This window comes from Cervus canadensis, chromosome 22, assembly GCF_019320065.1.
Source record: "Cervus canadensis isolate Bull #8, Minnesota chromosome 22, ASM1932006v1, whole genome shotgun sequence".
Taxonomy (NCBI): domain Eukaryota; kingdom Metazoa; phylum Chordata; class Mammalia; order Artiodactyla; family Cervidae; genus Cervus; species Cervus canadensis.
In genome coordinates, this window is record NC_057407.1 from 10295219 (window position 1) to 10307767 (window position 12549).

General features: G+C 38.9%; 1 protein-coding gene across 5 annotated transcripts in view; it reads left to right on the forward strand.

Moving 5' to 3' along the window:
• Positions 1–12549, forward strand: part of RBM6 (RNA binding motif protein 6) — a 99652-nt gene that overhangs the window by 67093 nt on the left and 20010 nt on the right. The gene's annotated exons all lie outside the window — the stretch shown is intronic.

The window sequence follows — 12549 nt, forward strand, 5'->3', positions numbered from 1 at the left end:
CAGGCAAGAATACTGGAGTGGGTTGCCATTCCTTCTGTAGGATAATCTTGAGCACTTGATTTTATAACATTTTCACTTCAAGTATTGTGGACCCACTTCCTTGTCATTAAATACATTTTTCTCACATCACTTTTAATGACATTATAATGCTCCATAGTATAGGTTACCATGATTTAACTAGTGCTTCATTTGATATTTTGAGATTGCTTCTTTATTTTATTAAGGAATGCTATGATGAATGTTCTTGTGCCTAAATAGTCACACATCCTTAATTACTTCTTTAAGTTAATTCCCCCAAGTAGACTGGCCAGATTAAGAGGTAAGCATATTTTATGACTTAATAAATGTAGTCAAATTGCCACCCAGAAATTTCCCAATTTATTTATTTTTTTACCAACAGTATTTGAGAGTACCTGTCTTTCCTGTGTCCCAATTGGTGCAAAGTGTTAATAACAAAATATTTGTATTGAGTAGTGGTGCATGAGTATTTGTTATTGTATTATCTACTTTTCTATGTGTTTGGAATATTTCATAATTTTTTAAATATGTTACCAGTGTAGCAAAGAAGGGAATGATTTAATTTTGTCTTAGGTTATTAGTGAAATAGAATGTTTTTATATTTGATTACTAGTTTTTTCTTTTGTAAATTGTTGGTTCCTGATACGTACATACTCAGCTAGAAGTGGAAAAGCAACAGGACACATTATTCACCCTGTCTAGTCTTAAGGTAGATATATATGGGATATTTATTAGAATTTTTGAAATGCTGAAAACAAGTATACTACCTGAATATGACCTGGTGTTTCCCAAGAATTATCTCTCAGAAAAGAAAATCCCCACCCTGCCACCGCCCCCCTCCCCCCGCCGTTTTTTAAAGAAAGCAAAGAAATTTAACACAGTTTCAGTGATTATTCCAGGGTTATAATCTCAAAAATAAAATATTAGATGGCATTTTTATTAAAACAGGTATTCAGATTCACGTACAGGACCAGTTGATTATGATTGATTATTGTGGTTTCATGACAGAAAGTACTCCTGGCTAGTATAGACTTCCCCACAGTAGCATTACTCACAGATTCAGAATGTGGTGTATCTCCTTGAAGTTTGTTAATTGACGGACAGTTGATTTGCAGTGCTGTTTCAGTTCTACTGTACAGCAGAGTGATTCTGTTATACATACAGTTTTTCATACCATTTGCCAGTATGGTGTGTTGAATAGTGTGCTGCACAGTAGGACCTTGTTTATCTGTTCTATATATAATAATTTGCATCTGCTAATCTCATACACTCAATCCATCCTCCCCCCACTCCTGCAACCATAAGTCTGTTCTCTATGAGTGTGAGTCTGTTTTTGTTTCGTAGATAAGTTCATTTGTGTCATAAATGAACATTTATGTACAGGTTTTTGTATAAACAAATTTCAGTTCTCTTGGGTATATGTCTAGGAGTGGAAATGCTAGAGCTTTTTGTTGTTGCTGTTGTTTTTCCAAGAGCTTTCTCCTAATGGATTAGGCTCCATGGAGTGGTGTGGTATTGAAAACATGGAGTACTCACAGTTCCAACAACCGAGTTTCAGTTCTGTCTTAGATGCCTTGGGCATTCACACTGCCATTTTGGATTTTCCCAAATTTGTTTTTGTTTTTTAAGCACTTGCTGCCCTGGACATGGATCAGCCTTTGTTAGTTGGTTTTGAGCATATCCAGAAATTTCAGTTGAACAGTCAGTTTTCTTCTTTTCATTCCTTACAGGTTCTCCTGCTCAGAGTCAACTTTTTTTTTCTTTAATAATTCCTGAGGTATCTTAGTTTAAAAGTATAGAGTAAAGGTGTTTTTCTTTCTTCTTCTTTAACTTGATTCTTGTGCACTATGAATCCAGAGCAATGCATGAATTCACTATGAACTGGAAGAAAGACAGCTCATAGAAACATTTGAATTTATTCCTATCATATTTCTCAACTTAACTGGACCTCTTTAAGGTCAGAGAACATGAGTTTGGGTGCCTTGCCTAGGGAAGTGCCTCTTGTTTCTCTTGAGTACTTGGGATGAATGGAACTTTGTGTTGTCAGGCATGTGCTTAGGTAATTTTAAGATAGTACTGAGCTCGGAATCATGATTGTTAGGAGAAATATCAGTAACCTCAGATTTGCAGATGACACCACGCTTATGGCAGAAAACAAAGAGGAACTAAAGAGCCTCTTGATGAAGGTGAAAGAGGAGAGTGAAAAAGCTTGCTTAAAACTCAGCATTCAAAAAACTAAGATTGTGGCATCCGGTCCCATCACTTCGTGGCAAATAGATGGGGAAACAATGGAAACAGTGACAGACTTTATTTTCTTGGGCTCCAGAATCACTACAGAGGGTGACTGCAGCCATGAAATTAAAAGACGCTTGCTCCTTGGAAGAAAAGCCATGACTAACCTAGACAGCATATTAGAAAGCAGAAACATGACTTTGCTGACAAAGGGCCGTCTAGTCAAAGCTTTGGTTTTTCCAGTATATGGATATGAGAGTTGGACCATAAAGAAGGCTGAGCACTGAAAAATTGATGCTTTTGAACTGTGCTGGAGAAGATTCTTGAGAGTCCTTTGGACTGCAAGGAGATCACACCAGTCAAAACTAAAGGAAATCAGTCCTGAATGTTCATTGGAAGGACTGATGCTGAAGCTGAAGCTCCAGTACTTTGGCCACCTGATGCAAAGAACTGACTCATTGGAAAAGACCCTGATGCTGGGAAAGATTGAAGGCAGGAGGAGAAGGGGATGACAGAGGATAAGATGATTGGATGACGTCACCGACTTGATGGACATAAATTTGAGCAGGCTCCGGAAGTTGGTGATGGGCAGGGAAGCCTGGCGTGCTGCAGTCCATGGGGTTGCAGTTGGACACAACTTAGTGACTGAACTGAACTGGCAGCACATAATGTGCTAAATATTTGTTTCTGTATGGTAATGCACACTGAAAGTGGGGTTTCTGACTATTCTTTCTTCATAAGCCTTTAGTGATCTTTTTAGTTTCTGCACAGTTAGAGGGCTCTTATCCTCCCAACTTGAGTCACCTCTTGACCTGCCAGATTCTGGTACTTGTGTTAGGTTTCTACCCTACTGTGTTTGGCAGCAGATAGTAATATAGTATTGGTGTTCTAACAGAGATCACCACATCTTGTTTGTCGTACTCCAAGAAGTAGTGAAAGGAAGAGCTTGGAAAGTGCAAAGTAGGTTGTCAAGGGCCTTACATTTAGTCTTTAAAAACACGAGGGAACCACAGGAATGACACTATAGGGAAACTCTTCTTATAATAAAATATAGACTTGACTAGAGGGGAGAAACTGCAGAGTAAAAAGTTTGTTAGAATCTGGAGCAGAAATTGAGATGTGAGGAGATAATGGCCTCCACTAGGGGCTGGGAGCAAGTATGTAATGAAAAAGTTAGGCTTGAAAGAAGACTCTCTAAGGTTTGGTAACACTGGATATTGGACAGAGGGACGAGAGAGCAGACTTACAGGCCACTCAGAGATTAGAAGAACGGTAGTACCTTGAACAGAAAGTAAACATCTGGAAAAGAGAGGCATTGGGAAGGGAGAGGTGAAGATGCTTGTTGAGTGTGAAGTTGACAGAAAGATCTTTAGGTTACTGATAGAGATTCAGTACTGGTACCTGGCAGAATATAAATGTGGTTTTTTTCATTGTTACTTTTTGTATCTTTTGTTCCACTATTTAACTAGTTTTCACCTTTTTTTTTTTTAAAGTCTTAGTCTTTGGCGCAGAATAATACCTCCCTCTGCCTATCACCAATAATCTCCAAAAGCATCTACATCAGTTAGGATTAGATTTGGTGAGTGACAAAACTCACCAAAAAACTCACTCACAAAACTAAATTAACCATGGCTTAAATTGAGATGATTTATTTCTCTTTAACATAAGGAAGTCTGAGCCATCTAGGTGTTCTTAGGGTGGTATGATTGTCAGGGACTCAGGCTCTTTTCGTTGTGTAACCCTATCATCCTCAACTTGTGGCTGCGACCTGATTGTCCAAGGTGGCGCCTTGGGTGTTGGCCATCACTTTGACTTGCCGGCCAGTGGTAAAGACGAAAGGATGAAAATGGACATGGTTCCTCCTTTAAGAATGAATGCTTCCTGAACTCTGCAAGTACTATTTCTGCTTATGTCCAATTTATTCAAATTTAGTTACAGCTTCACTTAACTACAGGGGCGTTGGGAAAATTCTTATTCCAGGCAGCCGTGTACCCAGTTAAAAATCAAGGATTTGCTTCCAAGAAAAAGGAAGCAAATAGTCATTGGGAGACTACTCCGAGTCTCGTAATTTTCCAGGCTAAGAACCAGATTCCAAATTCTTTTAGGTCATGTATGAAACCTATTTTTTCAGACTTTATCCTAATAATTTAAAAATTATGAATAATGAAATGCTAATAATAAAATAATTATCCAAATAATAAAATTATCCTAATAATAAAAATACTAAACAATAATAAACTATATGAATAAATATTAAAATGTACACTTCTGTTTTTGTATTTTTTAAAATGTCACATAGACTGAGGGCTAGTAGCTAAATAGACACTGTGGTATAGACAGTGTTGATATTAGTGTCTAAATTGTAGCTAAATCGACATTAAATAGTAGCTAAATAGACACTGTGGCATAGGGTCACAAAGAGCTGGGCATGACTGAAGGGACTTAGCACAGCGCGCTGCTGCGTAGGATGAGTTAGCAAGTGCTCGCTCTGCTTCTGTGTTCCGGAGGAGACTGGAGAAAAGTAGTGTAGTCACCTTAAATGTTTGGTAGGCTTCATTAGTGAACTCATCAGGGCCTGGTGCATTCAGTTTGGGAGATTATTAAAGATTATAATTTCTTTAGTAGATATAGGCCTATCCAGATTGTCTAATATTAGTGTCTAATATTTGAATTCAGAAGCTAGAGAAGTTAGAGCATGATAAAGACCATATTGTAACTAGGCAGCTTTGGGTATAGCCTTTCTATATGAGTTGTTCTATGACTTATTATTTGTAAACTGTACGATTTTATAGAGGGCAGAAATAGAATGCTCCCTCCCTGAAGGGGCTAGCATTTCTGCCAGGCTCATGTTATCCAAAAAAATATATATATATATATCTATATATCTCTTGATCTTACTTATTGCTGGCTTTCTCACTTAAGTGTGGTTTATCATTTTCTTCTCTCTGGATCACATCCAGCTTTGTCCATTGTATGTGCTGCTCACAGTGCATTTTATATGCGGTGAACTGTGTCACACAGTTGACCTCTTAGCATAAACTTTCTCACTCCCTTTGTCTCTCTTCACTTCTGGCAATAGTAAAAAACACTTTCCAGTGTGTGTTTCTCCTGATAAGAATTTCAGGTCAAGGTATGTGTTCCTTATTTGTTTAAAACGGTACTTGTTTGTTGTTCTCGTGCTTTGAAAAATAATCATGAAAAAATAATCTTCATGAGAGCATTGCTAGATTTTGTTCACTACTAAACCCCCCATATTTCATCTGCTGTGAGGAAATAGCTGCTCTTGAATACTGAAAACATAGCCCGTTCTGGCTACAGATTTTGGGGGATGAGGAGGCAGTAGGGAAAAGGTTAAAGGCATTTTTAATCTGTAAAATTCTAAAAGTCTTCCTGCAAGAAAAAATAATCTCAGTATACTGAACTGAAATATTTTGGAAAGGAGCCAACTGTGTTGTAATGTTGACTACCTTCCTAAACTTCAAACTAGTGTTCATTGCCTTTTTACAGGACAAAACACAAAGTCGGAACTATCCTAAAAAATCTAGACATGCCTGCTATTCTGTGTGCTGGAAACTTCAGGATGCTTCCTGACACTGCTCAAACCTCTCCCCTTTTTAATATATTTTTCCCCCAGTTTTTCTTAAAAAGAGAAATTTTTATTTATATGATCACTTATCTTGGTTATTCTGGTGATCGTCAAACAAATAAAAGGGATACCTTTTAGTATTCTAGATGGTGTATCCTTAGGTCTTGAGAATATTTCAAGGCATCCAAAGGTTAAGTGTGTGTTAGAGTTCTAGCGCATACAGGTTTGAGCAGGAGGGTTTCTTGATGGCCGGAGGCTGTGCCTTTGTAGCACTTGATAGTACCTCTAGCTGGGATAGTGTTAGAGACTTCCTGGCTTTGTCTCCTCCCAGGCTCCTGGATTTCTGCCCTGTGCAGAGATCATTCCTTTATCCTCTAGACATATCTGCTGCGGTAGCAGCCATGACATTACAGCTCAGCAGATGTTGCTTCCTCAGTATGGACCAATTTAACGTGGGCACGTCTTCCATGTAGAAAGCCATCCCTTATTTTTATTAGGGGCTGAAGTTTGATAATTCCGTGTTATTTGCATGTGAGAAGGAGTAGATCTAAAAGAGTGAAGGATCCTGTCCCAATAAACCTTCTCTGACTTGAAGCTTGCATTGTTGGTCTTGTTGCTTCTGTCAGTATGGCACTGGGTCTGTGGCTTTTTGACTAAGAAATAAAGAATGGTGGGTAGTTGCTTCCCTGCATTTGAACAGTGTGTGTTCAGAAATCTGGCAGCTGTGTATTTTATTCATCTTTTCAAGGTCCTGTTTCTGCAGAAAGTATGTCAGCTGGGTTCTCTGAAATGTCTGAGCCCACGACGTTGAAGCCAGAGAGGCTAATAGAGACTGCTTTCGAGAGAGCTAAGGTTCTTGGGTGGGAGGTTGGAGATAAAGAGCCAGGAGAAATAATCTCTTTTCATTGGTGAGGCCGGAAGAATAGCTGCTGCTGATTCTTTGGGGGACGCCAGGGGAACATAGTATGGCTTTTGTGGTGGGCTCAGCTGTGTGGCCTGTGCAGTGTCTTAGGACTTGTGGGCCTTATCTACTCTCTTGGCTGTTCCTGCTACCTCCAGTTGTCAGCTCTGAAAGAAAAAGAAATGAGAGAAGTGGTTTGAATGTTATTCAGCAAACAAAACAAAATAAGCTTTATATTTTCCACAGTGACTTTAGAAACTTCCTTTTTCTTCCCCTACAGTGACTCCGTTTAGAGACCTAGACAATGACGCTTGAATATATGTTGAATTTAGGGTCCACTTTTCCCAGAAGAAAAGAGCCAGGGAAACTAGAACAGTAGTTATCTCGGAATATGAAAGAATAAAATGGAGGTTATGGAAGCCTGAATTCTGAAAGGAATTCTGAGCCATCAGTAAGCTATGTTCAAACCTGATATCCTCTTCTACAAAGATCTAGGTCATATCTTTATTTGGAAATTAATAATTGATTAATCAGGGAAATCTTAACTGAGGTCCTTATAAATATTGACTGAAACATTGTTCTAAACCATGCAAAATTATAGCAAACTGAAAGTTTCAAAAATGATTTGCATCTTAGTGGTTTGTAGTTGTTTTTATTCTCAGTACTTTTAGCTGGAGCTTGTAAATCGTTTCTTTGTGGTGAAAGAATTTGCTGAGTGCTGCATCTGCCTGGCAGTAATAAGCCTCATCTTCTAACAAGGAAAGAAAAGACTTTTGGCTGTTTTGATCATTTAATTTATTTGATTTTTTCATTTATTTGTTTGTTTATACTTTGCCTCTTTGTTTTTGCCTCAGATGACTCAGAATGGGAGAGTCTCATATATTCCCTGGTAGACAAGTTGATTTCTTCCTAAGTCTTCCTGGAGCTAAATTTATGACATCATCTCCAAAACTGCAGATCACTGATTTTCTTTGACAATGACAGAGGCATTCTCTGGAGGGACTGAGATCTCACTTTAAAATCCACAGAAGAATGGCAGGGAGTGGTGGCGGAGTGGGCGGTTTGTATTCACAGCACCAGATGCCTGTGTTGGGGCCTGTGTTCTGTTCCTGGAGCAGAGTTTGTATTGAGACTTTACTTCCACTGAGGCTGAGCCTGGTTGAGGGGTTCAGTGAAACACAGTCTAGCTATATGGCTTCAGAGAACACAAATAAGGTGGTGGGGTTTTTTTTAATTTTTTTTTCATTTATTTTTATTAGTTGGAGGCTAACTACTTTACAGTATTGTAGTGGTTTTTGCCATACATTGACATGAATCAGCCATGGATTTACATGTGTTCCCCATCCTGAACCCCCCTCCCACCTCCCTCCCCATCCCATCCTTCTGGGTCATCCCAGTGCACCAGCCCTGAGCACTTATCTCATGCATCCATCCTGGACTGGCGATCTGTTTCACACTTGATAATATACATGTTTCAATGCTATTCTCTCAGATCATCCCACCCTCGCCTTCTCCCATAGAGTCCAAAAGTCTATTCTGTACATCTGTTCCTCTTTTTCTGTCTTGCATATAGGGTTATCATTACCATCTTTCTAAATTCCATATATATGTGTTAGTATACTGTATTGGTGTTTATCTTTCTGGCTTATTTCACTCTGTATAATGGGCTGCAGTCTCATCCATCTCATTAGAACTGATTCAAATGTATTCTTTTTAATGGCTGAGTAATATTCCATTGTGTATATGTACCATAGCTTTTTTGTCCGTTCATCTGCTGATGGGCATCTAGGTTGCTTCCATGTCCTGGCTATTGTAAACAGTGCTGCGATGAACATTGGGGTACATGTGTCTCTTTCAGTTCTGGTTTCCTCGGTGTGTATGCCCAGCAATGGGATTGCTGGGTCATATGGCACTTCTATTTCCAGTTTTTTAAGGAATCTCCACACTGTCCTCCATAGCGGCTGTACTAGTTTGCATTCCCACCAACAGTGTAAGAGGGTTCCCTTTTCTCCACATCTTCTCCAGCATCTATTGCTTGTACACTTTTGGATAGCAGCCATCCTGACTGGCGTGTAATGGTACCTCATTGTGGTTTTGATTTGCATTTCTCTGATAATGAGTGATGTTGAGCATCTTTTCATGTGTTTGTTAGCCATCTGTAAGTCTTCTTTGGAGAAATGTCTGTTTTAATTCTTTGGCCCATTGTTTGATTGGGTCATTTATTTTTCTGGAATTGAGCTTCAGGAGTTGCTTGTATATTTTTGAGATTAATCCTTTGTCTGTTGCTTTGTTTGCTATTATTTTCTCCCAATCTGAGGGCTGTCTTTTCACCTTACTTATAGTTTCCTTTGTAGTGCAAAAGCTTTTAAGTTTAATTAGGTTCCATTTGTTTAGTTTTGCTTTTATTTCCAATATTCTGGGAGGTGGGTCATAGAGGATCTTGCTGTGATTTATGTCAGAGAGTGTTTTGCCTATGTTCTCCTCTAGGAGTTTTATAGTTTCTGGTCTTAAATTTAGATCTTTAATCCATTTTGAGTTTATTTTTGTGTATGGTGTTAGAAAGTGTTCTAGTTTCATTCTTTTACAAGTGGTTGACCAGTTTTCCCAGCACCACTTGTTAAAGAGGTTGTCTTTTTTCCATTGTATATTCTTGCCTCCTTTGTTGAAGATAAGGTGTCCATAGGTTCGTGAATTTATCTCTGGGCTTTCTATTCTGTTCCATTGATCTATATTTCTGTCTTTGTGCCAGTACCATACTGTCTTGATGACTGTGGCTTTGTAGTAGAGTCTGAAGTTAGACAGGTTGATTCCTCCAGTCCCATTCTTCTTTCTCAAGATTACTTTGGCTATTTGAGGTTTTTTGTATTTCCATACAGATTGTGAAATTATTTGTTCTAGTTCTGTGAAGAATATCGTTGGTAGCTTGATAGGGATTGCATTGAATCTATAGATTGCTTTGGGTAGTATACTCATTTTCACAATATTGATTCTTCCAGTCCATGAACATGATATGTTTCTCCATCTGTTTGTGTCCTCTTTGATTTCTTTCATCAGTGTTTTATAGTTTTCTATATATATATGTCTTTTGTTTCTTTAGGTAGATATACTCCTAAGTATTGTTTCCTTAATTTCTCTTTCTGTTTTCTCATTGTTAGTGTATAGGAATGCAAGGGATTTCTGTGTGTTAATTTTATATCCTGCAACTTTACTATATTCATTGATTAGCTCTAGTAATTTTCTGGTAGAGTCTTCAGGGTTTTCTATGTAGAGGATCATGTCATCTGCAAACAGTGAGAGTTTTACTTCTTCTTTTCCTATCTGGATTCCTTTTATTTCTTTTTCTGCTCTGATTGCTGTGGCCAAAAGTTCCAAAACTATGTTGAATAGTAGTGGTGAGAGTGGGCACCCTTGTCTTGTTCCTGACTTTAAGGGAAATGCTTTCAATTTTTCACCATTGAAGATAATGTTTGCTGTGGGTTTGTCATATATAGCTTTTATTATGTTGAGGTATGTTCCTTCTATTCCTGCTTTTCTGGAAAGTTTTTTATTATAAATGGACGTTGAATTTTGTCAAAGGCTTTTTCTGCATCTATTGAGATAATCATATGGTTTTTATCTTTCAATTTGTTAATGTGATGTATTACATTGATTTGCGGATATTAAAGAATCCTGGGATGAAGCCCACTTGGTCATGATGTATGATCTTTTTAATATGTTGTTGGATTCTGTTGGCTAGAAACAAATAAGGTTTTAGTTTTAGCATGATACAAATTGTTTCCTTTTAGGAAATGACAGGTAAATTGGTCAGGTAGTAAAATAGTGTTATTAAGGAACATTTTAGAAAACATGTTTGTTGTGCTTTCATCTGGACAAGAAAGGATATCAAGATAAGTTGCTGCCCAGAGGGCATTGGCTCCTTGTTCCTCAGTCTTATTTGGACCCTCAAGTTTGATTCTGTTTCTAGTGGAGTTCCCTTCAGAACCTCACCTCGTGCTTGCTCAGGGGGCAAGTCGGCTCCTGTCAGGTGGAAGGCCATTCTAAGCGGAGGGTACCCGGGAGTCAGTAGACCAAGCTAAGGTTGTCACAAAGCATTCTGTGTAGTTTCATCAGGATTCTTGGCCTCTCCTTCCTTCCTGTCCTTTCCTCTTTCTGTCTCGTTTTGGTTTTGGCCTTTGAGAGTACTTAGTTTTACGAGATATTTGAGCTGTTACATATCCTTGTACCAGAAAGAATGAGTCTAACTGCTTTGCAAAAGATTTCTGCAAAAAGCTTCCCTTTTATACTGAGGTGAATGACGTATGATCAGCCCTCCACATGCACAGGTCTGCATCCGTAGACACAGAGGGCCAGCTCTACTACACCATTTGTGCCAGACTGCAGCATCCTTGGATTGTGGTATCCATGGGGTCCCAGAACCAGTCTCCAGTGGTTATCAAGAGACGACTGTACATCTGTGTTAATTAAGCCTGTTATTTTGTTCCTCCTGATTTATTCTTTCTGCAGGTCCATTTGATTGTTGTCATTGAAATTCCTTGTAGTGTACCAGTTAGCAGCTATCTTTGTCTTAGACACAGAGCCTAAAGTAATCGTAGGTGCTTTAAGCACATTAAGAATACCTTGAGCAGGCCAGTTTGGAGGACCGGCAACACTAGCAGGATCTTTGTGACAGTTTCTCTAAAAATTCCTATGGTGCCATTGCCTGTGAATTTCTTTAGACGCTAGCTTATGCACTTTTTCATCAGAAGCCATCTCGGTGGTGTGGCAAGTGTTAAGAGTTAGCTGACACTCTGGAAGTTTAAAAACAAAGAAAAGCAAGATGAAGAGAAAACCTGCTGTTTGGTCCCATGTATATTGCTAACTAGCTCTATAACCCGGAACAGGATGCTCTGTATCTCAGTCATACTTTCCCATGTGGAAATAGATTTTATATATCCCCTGTTTGCAAGGATCAATCAAGATGACATTTGTGAAGAATGCCTTTGTAAACTATAATTGCTTTGTGAATAAAGATTACTATCTCTGATAGTACGAGTTTTCAGCCACCAGTAACCTGATTCTCCCATCGTGTACTTGGAAGAAGCACAAATCTACAAAAAGGGCTTGCTGATTTTTCAGTGTAAGTTGTATTCACAAGGCTCACATACTTTCCCCCTGCCTTTGATCCTGCCTGTCTCTCTCCCTTCTTCAATGGGGATGACCTGTTATGTCACACAGCAGCCGTATTCTCAGTACAAAGTAGAACTGTGACTGTGCTTGTGGGAGACCTTCAACAAAGACACAGAGCTGCTGCCAGAAATGTTCTTTCGTTTCCATTTTCTCCTGAACCTCCTAGTACCTTAAGAATCCTTGGGCTTGGTTATAAACCAGCTAAAACTTAAGGTAGAGTCTCAATTCTCTGACCCAAGTTCTTTTCACAGGTCACAAAATGGAGTTATCAAGTCTCCAAAAGCAGCAGATGAAAAGGGAAATAGAAATGTGAATGTTGAATTTAGCAGCCCTCAGGCACAGATTATGGTACTCTCTAGTGTCCCTGAGGTGGAGAGCAAGGACTCGGTTTGCTGTTCAGAAGTTTGATTCTCTCTCAGTCCTTGGAGCTTCACATTAAGATATACTGAGGAACACATCTGTGTGACTTTGTCAAGTGAGGGCTTTCGTCGTAGGAGGATTCAAGCAGGTTTTAATCTAATTTAATCTCTAACGACTGAGAAAGGGGGTGGATGTCTTTGGTTTTACTTTCAAATATATGGTGATACATCTTTAGGAGCCAGATGTGGTTAATCAGACTTGCAGTCTTCATGGGGTTGCTTCAGGG